Source organism: Salminus brasiliensis, chromosome 6, assembly GCF_030463535.1.
Source record: "Salminus brasiliensis chromosome 6, fSalBra1.hap2, whole genome shotgun sequence".
NCBI classification, from domain to species: domain Eukaryota; kingdom Metazoa; phylum Chordata; class Actinopteri; order Characiformes; family Bryconidae; genus Salminus; species Salminus brasiliensis.
The window spans coordinates 35550646-35561919 of NC_132883.1; the positions used below are offsets into that span (position 1 = coordinate 35550646).

The following is an 11274-nucleotide window of genomic DNA, read 5'->3' on the forward strand; positions in this document are numbered from 1 at the left end:
TTTACAAGACAAACGGCTTGCCACTTGGCCATCGCGCCCACAGCCTTGTTTTTGAAATGGCGTGGAAGCACTGGACAAATGTACCTGTAAAAGCAACAGGAGTTATTTACCTGAGCATAACAGTAAACATCCTTCTGATACTGTCTCAGAAAATGCAAATCAAGCAAGTTCCTCCAGCAGCAAATGCCTTTTTAATGAATATTTTTTGTTGTGGTTTTGATTCACTTCAGCATGCTTCTAATAATGAGCTTCAGTCTAAAAGACAAATTCAGTGGAGATGGCGGGGATTGAACCCAGGACCTCATACATGCAAAGCAGGTGCTCTACCACTGAACTACATCCCCTCTGCCAATTTCCTGTTTGAGGAACCCAATAGCATGAGTAAAAGTAAGACATACAGCAAAGATGGGGAGGATTTGATTAACATGTAATAAAAGCTCCCATTAAGCTTCTTTTTCCTTGGAAAAGGCACGAATGGGGATCGAACCCGTGATCTTCGGTTACCTGAGCATAACAGTAAAAATTCTTCTGATACTGTCTCAGAACATGCAAATCAAGCAAGTTCCTCCAGCTGCAAATGCCTTTTTAATGAACAGTTTTTGTTGTGGTTTTGATTCACTTCAGCATGCTTCCAATAATGAGCTTCAGTCTAAAAGACAAATTCAGTGGAGATGCTGGGGATTGAACCCAGGACCTCATACATGCAAAGCATGCGCTCTACCACCGAGCTAAATCCCCAACTTGCTGTAGGTTGTTGACAATGTGCCCATGGGACAAGCCAATGCTTTAAACTTACAGCAAGGGAAGAGTTAAAATCCTGCATAGTCAGCATTTTAACATAGTAAGCTGGAACATCATATATGATGGGGCGTGCAAAAGCTACCAGCAAAGTGACATTGGGCAGAATCTTCCAAGAAAGAAGGCACGGACAGGGGTCAAACCCATGATCTTTTGTTTACGAGACTGACGCCTTACCACACGGCCACCACGCCAGCTCGCCAACTGTGCTAGTCCCATGACTAATAGCCTCAACCGGTCTCCTGACAATTCTTGGCTGACTCAATGAATAAAATTCTTGCTAAATGCTCAGTTTGACCTTTTAGCAAACATTGGTGTGACCTCTGCTTCAGTACAAGAATGTGCATGTACTCTCATCCTGGGCACCTTGCAACACATGCGGCAGAATTTGTCTAGAACTAAATATCTGGTTTGTGTTTCTCTGAAGTTGCAAAGAAATACTCTAATAGGTCAGACAATGGAGAAAAATTCCTGATCCTCGTAGTCTGAAGTTGCAAAAACCTGCCCAGCAGGTTATAACACGGAGATGCAGGGGATTGAACCCTGGACCTCAAACATTCAAATCATGGGCTTTACCACTGAGCTACATCCCCTCTGCCAACCTTCTTTTTGAGGAACCCAAGAGCATGAGAAAAAAATAAGACATTGAGCAAAGATGGGGAGGATTTGATTGACACGTAATAAAAGCTCCCTTTAAGTTTCTTTTTGCTTGGAAAAGGCACGAACGGGGATTGAACCCGTGATCTTCGGTTTACAAGACCGACGCCTTGCCACTTGGCCATCACGCCCACAGCCTTGGTTTTGAATTGGCGTGGAAGCACTGGACAAATGTACCTGTAAAAGCAACAGGAGTTAATTACCTGAGCATAACAGTAAACACTCCTCTGATACTGTCTCAGAACATGCAAATCAAGCAAGTTCCTCCAGATGCAAATGCCTTTTTAATGAACAGTTATTGTTGTGGTTTTGATTCACTTCAGCATGCTTCCAATAATGAGCTTCAGTCTAAAAGACAAATTCAGTGGAGATTGAACCCAGGACTTCATACATGCAAAGCATGCGCTCGAACACTGAGCTACATCCCCTCTGCCAATCTTCTGTTTGAGGAACCCAAGAGCATGAGTAAAAGTAAGACATACAGCAAAGATGGGGAGGATTTGATTAACATGTAATAAAAGCTCCCATTAAGCTTCTTTTTGCTTGGAAAAAGGCACGAACGGGGATCTAACCCGTGATATTCGGTTACCTGAGCATAACAGTAAACATTCTTCTGATACTGTCTCAGAACATGCAAATCAAGCAAGTTCCTCCAGCTGCAAATGCCTTTTTAATGAACATTTTTTGTTGTGGTTTTGATTCACTTCAGCATGCTTCCAATAATGAGCTTCAGTCTAAAAGCCAAATTCAGTGGAGACGCTGGGGATTGAATCCAGGACCTCATACATGCAAAGCATGCGCTCTACCACTGAGCTACATCCCCAACTTGCTGTAGGTTGTTGACAATGTGCCCATGGGACAAGCCAATGCTTTAAACTTACAGTGAGGGCAGAGTTAAAATCCTGCATAGTCAGCATTTTAACATAGTAAGCTGGAACATCATATATGATGGGGCATGCAAAAGCTACCAGCAAAGTGACATTGGGTAGAATCTTCCAAGAAAGAAGGCACGGACGGGGGTCGAACCCATGATCTTCGGTTTACAAGACCGACGCCTTACCACTTGGCCACCATGCCAAATCATCAGCTGTGCTAGTCCCATGACTCTGTGCCTCAACCGGTCTCCTGACAATTCTTAGCTGACTCAATGAATAAAATTCTTGCTAAATGCTCAGTTTGAACTTTTAGCAAACGTTGGTGTGACCTCTGCTTCAGTAGAAGAATGTGCATGTACTCCCATCCTGGGCACCTTGCAACACATGTGGCAGAATTTGTCTAGAACTAAATGTCTGGTTTGTGTTTCTCTGAAGTTGCAAAGAAATACTCTAATAGGTCAGACAATGAAGAAAAATTCCTGATCCTCGTAGTCTGAAGTTGCAAAAACCAGCCCAGCAGGTTATAACATGGAGATGGAGGGGATTGAACCCTGGACCTCATACATGCAAAGCATGCGCTTTACCACTGAGATACATCCCCTCTGCCAATCTTCTGTTTAAGGAACCCAAGAGCATGAGTAAAAGTAAGACATTCAGCAAAGATGGGGAGGATTTGATTGAAATGTAATAAAAGCTCCCATTAAGCTTCTTTTTGCTTGGAAAAGGCACGAACGGGGATCGAACCCGTGATCTTCGGTTTACAAGACCGACGCCTTGCCACTTGGCCATCGCGCCCACAGCCTTGGTTTTGAATTGGCGTGGAAGCACTGGACAATTGTACCTGTAAAAGCAACAGGAGTTAATTACCTGAGCATAACAGCAAACATTCTTCTGATGCTGTCTCAGAACATGCAAATCAAGCAAGTTCCTCCAGCTGCAAATGCCTTTTTAATGAACAGTTTTTGTTGAGGTTTTGATTCACTTCAGCATGCTTCGAATAATGAGCTTCAGTCTAAACGACAAATTCAGTGGAGATGCTGGGGATTGAACCCAGGACCTCATACATACAAAGCATGCGCTCTACCACAGAGCTACATCCCCTCTGCCAATCTTCTGTTTCAGGAACCCAAGAGCATGAGTAAAAGTAAGACATACAGCAAAGATGGGGAGGATTTGATTGACATGTAATAAAAGCTCCCATTAAGCTTCTTTTTGCTTGGAAAAGGCACGAACGGGGATCGAAACCGTGATCTTCGGTTTACAAGACCGACGCCTTGCCACTTGGCCATCACGCCCGCAACCTTGGTTTTGATTTGGCGTGGAAGCACTGGACAAATGTACCTGTAACAGCAACAGGAGTTAATTACCTGAGCATAACAGTAAACATTCTTCTGATACTGTCTCAGAACATGCAAATCAAGCAAGTTCCTCCAGCTGCAAATGCCTTTTTAATGAACAGTTTTTGTTGTGGTTTTGATTCACTTCAGCATGCTTCCAATAATGAGCTTCAGTCTAAAAGACAAATTCAGTGGAGATGCTGGGGATTGAACCCAGGACCTCATACATGCGAAGCATGCGCTCTACCACTGAGCTACATCCCCAACTTGCTGTAGGTTGTTGACAATGTGCCCATGGGACAAGCCAAAGCTTTAAACTTACAGTGAGGGCAGAGTTAAAATCCTGCATAGTCAGCATTTTAAACATAGTAAGCTGGAACATCATATATGATGGGGCATGCAAAAGCTACCAGCAAAGTGACATTGGGCAGAATCATCCAAGAAAGAAGGCACGGACGGGGGTCGAACCCATGACTTTCGGTTTACGAGACCGACGACTTACCACTTGGCCAACATGCCAGCTCGTCAACTGTGTTAGTTCCATGACTCTATGCCTCATCCGGTCTCCTGACAATTCTTGGCTGACTCAATGAATAAAATTCTTGCTAAATGCTCAGTTTGAACTTTTAGCAAACGTTGGTGTGACCTCTGCTTCAGTACAAGAATGTGCATGTACTCCCATCCTGGGCACCTTGCAACACATGCGGCAGAATTTGTCTAGAACTAAATGTCTGGTTTGTGTTTCTCTGAAGTTGCAAAGAAATACTCTAAAAGGTCAGACAATGAAGAAAAATTCCTGATCCTTGTAGTCTGAAGTTGCAAAAACCTGCCCAGCAGGTTATAACATGGAGATGCAGGGGATTGAACCCTGGAACTCATACATGCAAAGCATGCGCTCTACCACTGAGCTACATCCCCTCTGCCAAAGTTCTGTTTGAGGAACCCAAGAGCATGAGAAAAAAATAAGACATTCAGCAAAGATGGGGAGGATTTGATTGACATGTAATAAAAGCTCCCATTAAGCTTCTTTTTCCTTGGAAAAGGGACTAATTGGGATCGAATCCGTGATCTTCGGTTTACAAGACCGACGCCTTGCCACTTGGCCATCGCGCCCACAGCCTTGGTTTTGAATTGGCGTGGAAGCACTGGACAAATGTACCTGTAAAAGCAACTGGAGTTAATTACCTGAGCATAACAGCAAACATTCTTCTGATACTGTCTCAGAACATGCAAATCAAGCAAGTTCCTCCAGCTGCAAATGCCTTTTTAATGAACAGTTTTTGTTGAGGTTTTGATTCACTTCAGCATGCTTCGAATAATGAGCTTCAGACTAAAAGACAAATTCAGTGGAGATGCTGGGGATTGAATCCAGGACCTCATACATGCAAAGCATGCGCTCTACCACTGAGCTACATCCCCAACTTGCTGCAGGTTGTTGACAATGTGCCCATGGGACAAGCCAAAGCTTTAAACTTACAGTGAGGGCAGAGTTAAAATCCTGCATAGTCAGCATTTTTAACATAGTAAGCTGGAACATCATATATGATGGGACATGCAAAAGCTACCAGCAAAGTGACATTGGGCAGAATCTTCCAAGAAAGAAGGCACGGACTGGGGTCGAACCCATGATCTTCGGTTTACGAGACCGACGCCTTACCACTTGGCCACCATGCCAGCTCACCATCTGTTCAAGTCCCATAACTCTGTGCCTCAACCGGTCTCCTGACAGTTCTTGGCTGACTCAATGAATAAAATTCTTGCTAAATGCTCAGTTTGAACTTTTAGCAAACGTTGGTGTGACCTCTGCTTCAGTAGAAGAATGTGCATGTACTCCCATCCTGGGCACCTTGCAACACATGTGGCAGAATTTGTCTAGAACTAAATGTCTGGTTTGTGTTTCTCTGAAGTTGCAAAGAAATACTCTAATAGGTCAGACAATGGAGAAAAATTCCTGATCCTCGTAGTCTGAAGTTGCAAAAACCTGCCCAGCAGGTTATAACATGGAGATACAGGGGACTGAACCCTGGACCTCATACATGCAAAGCATGCACTTTACCACTGAGATACATCCCCTCTGCCAATCTTCTGTTTAAGGAACCCAAGAGCATGAGTAAAAGTAAGACATTCAGCAAAGATGGGGAGGATTTGATTGAAATGTAATAAAAGCTCCCATTAAGCTTCTTTTTGCTTGGAAAAGGAAAGAACGGGGATCGAAACCGTGATCTTCGGTTTACAAGACCGACGCCTTGCCACTTGGCCATCACGCCCGCAGCCTTGGTTTTGATTTGGCGTGGAAGCACTGGACAAATGTACCTGTAAAAGCAACTGTTAATTAAACAGTTAATTACCTGAGCATAACAGTAAACATTCTTCTGATACTGTCTCAGAACATGCAAATCAAGCAAGTTCCTCCAGCTGCAAATGCCTTTTTAATGAACAGTTATTGTTGTGGTTTTGATTCACTTCAGCATGCTTCGAATAATGAGCTTCAGTCTAAAAGACAAATTCAGTGGAGATGCTGGGGATTGAACCCAGGACCTCATACATGCAAAACATGCAGTCTACCACTGAGCTACATCACCTCTGCCAAGCTTCTATTTGAGGAACCCAAGAGTATGAGTAAAAGTAAGACATACAGCAAAGATGGGGAGGATTTGATTAACATGTAATAAAAGCTCCCATTAAGCTTCTTTTTGCTTGGAAAAAGGCACGAAAGGGGATCTAACCCGTGATCTTCGGTTACCTGAGCATAACAGTAAACATTCTTCTGATATTGTCTCAGAACATGCAAATCAAGCAAGTTCCTCCAGCTGCAAATGCCTTTTTAATGAACAGTTTTTGTTGTGGTTTTGATTCACTTCAGCATGCTTCGAATAATGAGCTTCAGTCTAAAAGACAAATTCAGTGGAGATGCTGGGGATTGAACCCAGGACCTCATACATGCAAAGCATGCGCTCTACCACTGAGCTACATCCCCAACTTGCTGTAGCTTGTTGACAAAGTGCCCATGGGACAAGCCAATGCTTTAAACTTACAGTGAGGGCAGAGTTAAAATCATGCATAGTAAGCATTTTAACATAGTAAGCTGGAACATCATATATGATGGGGCATGCAAAAGCTACCAGCAAAGTGACATTGGGCAAAATCTTCCAAGAAAGAAGGCACGGATGTGGGTCGAACCCATGATCTTCAGTTTACGAGACCTACGCCTTACCCCTCGGCCACCATGCCAGCTCATTAACTGTGCTAGTCCCACGACTCTATGCCTCAACCGGTCTCCTGACAATTCTTGGCTGACTCAATGAATAAAATTCTTGCTAAATGCTCAGTTTGAGCTTTTAGCAAACGTTGGTGTGACCTCTGCTTCAGTACAAGTATTTGCATGTACTCTCATCCTGGGCACCTTGCAACACATGCGGCAGAATTTGTCTAGAACTAAATGTCTGGTTTGTGTTTCCCTGAAGTTGCAAAGAAATACTCTAATAGGTCAGACAATGAAGAAAAATTCCTGATCCTCGTAGTCTGAAGTTGCAAAAACCTGCCCAGCAGGTTATAACATGGAGATGCAGGGGATTGAACCCTGGACCTCATATATGCAAAGCATGCGCTCTACCGCTGAGCTACATCCCCTCTGCCAATGTTCTGTTTGAGGAACCCATAAGCATGAGAAAAAATAAGACATTCAGCAAAGATGGGGAGGATTTGATTGACACGTAATAAAAGCTCCCATTAAGCTTCTTTTTGCTTGGAAAAGGCACGAACGGGGATCGAACCCGTGATCTTCGGTTTACAAAACCGACGCCTTGCCACTTGGCCATCGCGCCCACAGCCTTGGTTTTGAATTGGCGTGGAAGCATTGGACAAATGTTCCTGTAAAAGCAACAGGAGTTAATTACCTGAGCATAACAGTAAACATTCTTCTGATACTGTCTCAGAACATGCAAATCAAGCAAGTTCCTTCAGCTGCAAATGCCTTTTTAATGAACAGTTTTTGTTGTGGTTTTGATTCACTTCAGCATGCTTCCAATAATGAGCTTCAGTCTAAAAGACAAATTCAGTAGAGATACTGGGGATTGAACCCAGGACCTCATACATGCAAAACATGCACTCTACCACTGAGCTACATCCCCAACTTGCTGTAGGTTGTTGACAATGTGCCCATGGGACAAGCCAAAGCTTTAAACTTACAGTGAGGGCAGAGTTAAAATCTTGCATAGTCAGCATTTTAATATAGTAAGCTGGAACATGATATATGATGGGGCATGCAAAAGCTACCAGCAAAGTAACATTGGACAGAATCTTCCAAGAAAGAAGGCACGGACGGGGGTCGAACCCATGATCTTCGGTTTACGAGACCGACGCCTTACCACTTGGCCACCATGCCAGCTCATCAACTGTGTTGGTCCCATGACTCTATGCCTCAACCGGTCTCCTGATTATTCTTGGCTGACTCAATGAGTAAAACTCTTGATAAATGCTCAGTTTGAACTTTTAGCAAACGTTGGTGTGACCTCTGCGTCAGTACAAGAATGTGCATGTACTCCCATCCTGGGCACCTTGCAACACATGCGGCAGAATTTGTCTAGAACTAAATGTCTGGTTTGTGTTTCTCTGAAGTTGCAAAGAAATACTCTAATAGGTCAGACAATGAAGAAAAATTCCTGATCCTCGTAGTCTGAAGTTGCAAAAACCTGCCCAGCAGGTTATAACATGGAGATGCAGGGGATTGAACCCTGGACCTCATACATGCAAAGCATGCGCTTTACCACTGAGATACTTGCCCTCTGCCAATCTTCTGTTTAAGGAACCCAAGAGCAGTAAAAGTAAGACATTCAGCAAAGATGGGGAGGATTTGATTGACATGTAATAAAAGCTCCCATTAAGCTTCTTTTTGCTTGGAAAAGGCACGAACGGGGATCGAACCCGTGATCTTCAGTTTACAAGACCAACGCCTTGCCACTTGGCCACCGCGCCCACAGCCTTGGTTTTTAATTGGCGTGGAAGCACTGGACAAATGTACCTGTAAAACAACAGGAGTTAATTACCTGAGCATAACAGTAAACATTCTTCAGATACTGTCTCAGAACATGCAAATCAAGCAAGTTCCTCCAGCTGCAAATGCCTTTTTAATGAAAAGTTTTTGTTGTGGTTTTGATTCACTTCAGCATGCTTCCAATAATGAACTTCAGTCTAAAAGACAAATTTAGTGGAGATTGAACCCAGGACCTCATGAATGCAAAGCATGCGCTCTACCACTGAGCTACATCCCTAACTTGCTGTAGGTTGTTGAAAATGTGCCCATGGGACAAGCCAAAGCTTTAAACTTACAGTGAGGGCACAGTCAAAATCCTGCATAGTCAGCATTTTAATATAGTAAGCTGGAACATCATATATGATGGGGCATGCAAAAGCTACCAGCAAAGTGACATTGGGCAGAATCTTCCAAGAAAGAAGGCACGGACGGGGGTCGAACCCATGATCTTCGGTTTACGAGACCGACGCCTTACCACTTGGCCACCATGCCAGCTCATCAACATTGCTGGTCCCATGACTCTATGCCTCAACCGGTCTACTGACAATTCTTGGCTGACTCAATGAATAAAATTATTGCTAAATGCTCAGTTTGAACTTTTAGCAAACGTTGGTGTGACCTCTGCGTCAGTACAAGAATGTGCATGTACTCCCATCCTGGGCACCTTGCAACACATGCGGCAGAATTTGTCTAGAACTAAATGTCTGGTTTGTGTTTCTCTGAAGTTGCAAAGAAATACTCTAATAGGTCAGACAATGAAGAAAAATTCCTGATCCTCGTAGTCTGAAGTTGGAAAAAACTGCCCAGCAGGTTATAATATGGAGATGCAGAGGATTGAACCCTGGACCTCATACATGCAAAGCATGCACTTTACCACTGAGATACATCCCCTCTGCCAATCTTCTGTTTCAGGAACCCAAGAGCAGTAAAAGTAAGATATTCAGCAAAAATGGGGAGGATTTGATTGACATGTAATAAAAGCTCCCATTAAGCTTCTTTTTGCTTGGAAAAAGGCACGAACGGGGATCGAACCCATGATCTTCGGTTTACAAGACCAACGCCTTGCCACTTGGCCATCGCACCCACAGCCTTGTTTTTGAATTGGCGTGGAAGCACTGGACAAATGTACCTGTAAAAGCAACTGTTAATTAAACAGTTAATTACCTGAGCATAACAGTAAACATTCTTCTGATACTGTCTCAGAACATGCAAATCAAGCAAGTTCCTCCAGCTGCAAATGCCTTTTTAATGAACAGTTTTTGTTGTGGTTTTCATTCACTTCAGCATGCTTCCAATAATGAGCTTCAGTCTAAAAGACAAATTCAGTGGAGATGCTGGGGATTGAATCCAGGACCTCATACATGCGAAGCATGCGCTCTACCACTGAGCTACATCCCCAACTTGCTGTAGGTTGTTGGCAAAGTGCCCATGGGACAAGCCAAAGCTTTAACCTTACAGTGAGGGCAGAGTTAAAATCCTGCATAGTCAGCATTTTAAACATAGTAAGCTGGAACATCATATATGATGAGGCATGCAAAAGCTACCAGCAAAGTGACATTGGGAAGCATCTTCCAAGAAAGAAGGCACGAAAAAGGGTCGAACCCATGATGTTCGGTTTACGAGACTGACGCCTTAACACTTGACCACTATACCAGCTTGTCAACACAGCTAGTCCCATGACTCTATGCCTCAACTGGTCACCTAACAATTCTTGGCTGACTCAATGAATAAAATTCTTGCTAAATGCTCAGTTTGACCTTTTAGCAAACGTTGGTGTGACCTCTGCTTCAGTACAGGAATGTGCATGTACTCCCATCCTGGGCACCTTGCAACACATGTGGCAGAATTTGTCTAGAACTAAATGTCTGGTTTCTTTTTCTCTGAAGTTGCAAAGAAATACTCTAATAGGTCAGACAATGGAGAAAAATTCCTGATACTCGTAGACTGAAGTTGCAAAAAACAGCCTAGCAGGTTATAACATGGAGATGCAGGGGATTGAACCCTGGACCTTTGTTGGGTAAGAGTTGGGTAAATAGCTGACCATTCACTACCTTCACTGCAATGAAAGCTTTATAAGGACTTTAAATCTGTCCATGTGGAATAGAAAAAAATACTCTGCCTTTTAAACCTCCTGCAAAACGGCTGTTGTGTCAGAAATGACACGATTCGAACAAGTCACCCTATTTGAGGTCATCATATATGTGTACGTGTGGGCTTGAATCTAAACCTAAGCAAATAAGGTCTAAGAGCTCTAGTCAGTTTATGGCCCAACATCAAAACCCCAGAAATCTTCCTCAACTGGCATGACGATGTACAGCAAGACAACAGCTTCTATCCCCAACTTTCAGGCAGAGCAACACAGTCCAGTAGTTCAGCCCATTTGAGAACAGTGTTGTTGGAAGTGATGAAGCACACGTACATTTTCTACCAGCGCGGTTTCTGTCTCTACCTGTGATGTGGTTACCGTACTGGAACACCTGGTGACTGGAACACACTGTCCTCACTACCTTGTCTAGAAAAATGCGCTGAGATAGAAAGAGCGAAGAGAAAGAAGAGCTGCAGAGAGTTTGTTGAG

The 11274-nt window shown here is 43.5% G+C and overlaps 16 non-coding genes across 16 annotated transcripts; all 16 read right to left on the bottom strand.

Moving 5' to 3' along the window:
• Window positions 1-1514: 1514 nt before the first annotated feature.
• trnat-ugu (transfer RNA threonine (anticodon UGU)) lies at window positions 1515-1586 on the bottom strand. Its single transcript has one exon. It is a non-coding gene; the product is annotated as a tRNA-Thr (tRNA).
• An 874-nt stretch (window positions 1587-2460) lies between these two features.
• trnat-ugu (transfer RNA threonine (anticodon UGU)) lies at window positions 2461-2532 on the bottom strand. The gene has a single exon. It is a non-coding gene; the product is annotated as a tRNA-Thr (tRNA).
• Window positions 2533-3053: 521 nt separating this feature from the next.
• On the bottom strand, window positions 3054-3125 carry trnat-ugu (transfer RNA threonine (anticodon UGU)). Its single transcript has one exon. It is a non-coding gene; the product is annotated as a tRNA-Thr (tRNA).
• Window positions 3126-3359: 234 nt separating this feature from the next.
• trnat-ugu (transfer RNA threonine (anticodon UGU)) lies at window positions 3360-3431 on the bottom strand. The gene has a single exon. It is a non-coding gene; the product is annotated as a tRNA-Thr (tRNA).
• Window positions 3432-3553: 122 nt separating this feature from the next.
• trnat-ugu (transfer RNA threonine (anticodon UGU)) lies at window positions 3554-3625 on the bottom strand. The gene has a single exon. It is a non-coding gene; the product is annotated as a tRNA-Thr (tRNA).
• A 234-nt stretch (window positions 3626-3859) lies between these two features.
• On the bottom strand, window positions 3860-3931 carry trnaa-cgc (transfer RNA alanine (anticodon CGC)). The gene has a single exon. It is a non-coding gene; the product is annotated as a tRNA-Ala (tRNA).
• A 582-nt stretch (window positions 3932-4513) lies between these two features.
• Window positions 4514-4585, bottom strand: trnaa-ugc (transfer RNA alanine (anticodon UGC)). The gene has a single exon. It is a non-coding gene; the product is annotated as a tRNA-Ala (tRNA).
• Window positions 4586-5014: 429 nt separating this feature from the next.
• Window positions 5015-5086, bottom strand: trnaa-ugc (transfer RNA alanine (anticodon UGC)). Its single transcript has one exon. It is a non-coding gene; the product is annotated as a tRNA-Ala (tRNA).
• Window positions 5087-5269: 183 nt separating this feature from the next.
• trnat-cgu (transfer RNA threonine (anticodon CGU)) lies at window positions 5270-5341 on the bottom strand. The gene has a single exon. It is a non-coding gene; the product is annotated as a tRNA-Thr (tRNA).
• A 1231-nt stretch (window positions 5342-6572) lies between these two features.
• Window positions 6573-6644, bottom strand: trnaa-ugc (transfer RNA alanine (anticodon UGC)). The gene has a single exon. It is a non-coding gene; the product is annotated as a tRNA-Ala (tRNA).
• Window positions 6645-7419: 775 nt separating this feature from the next.
• On the bottom strand, window positions 7420-7491 carry trnat-ugu (transfer RNA threonine (anticodon UGU)). The gene has a single exon. It is a non-coding gene; the product is annotated as a tRNA-Thr (tRNA).
• Window positions 7492-7979: 488 nt separating this feature from the next.
• Window positions 7980-8051, bottom strand: trnat-cgu (transfer RNA threonine (anticodon CGU)). The gene has a single exon. It is a non-coding gene; the product is annotated as a tRNA-Thr (tRNA).
• Window positions 8052-8569: 518 nt separating this feature from the next.
• Window positions 8570-8641, bottom strand: trnat-ugu (transfer RNA threonine (anticodon UGU)). The gene has a single exon. It is a non-coding gene; the product is annotated as a tRNA-Thr (tRNA).
• A 478-nt stretch (window positions 8642-9119) lies between these two features.
• On the bottom strand, window positions 9120-9191 carry trnat-cgu (transfer RNA threonine (anticodon CGU)). Its single transcript has one exon. It is a non-coding gene; the product is annotated as a tRNA-Thr (tRNA).
• Window positions 9192-9710: 519 nt separating this feature from the next.
• trnat-ugu (transfer RNA threonine (anticodon UGU)) lies at window positions 9711-9782 on the bottom strand. The gene has a single exon. It is a non-coding gene; the product is annotated as a tRNA-Thr (tRNA).
• A 243-nt stretch (window positions 9783-10025) lies between these two features.
• Window positions 10026-10097, bottom strand: trnaa-cgc (transfer RNA alanine (anticodon CGC)). The gene has a single exon. It is a non-coding gene; the product is annotated as a tRNA-Ala (tRNA).
• Between the last annotated feature and the right edge of the window lie 1177 nt (window positions 10098-11274).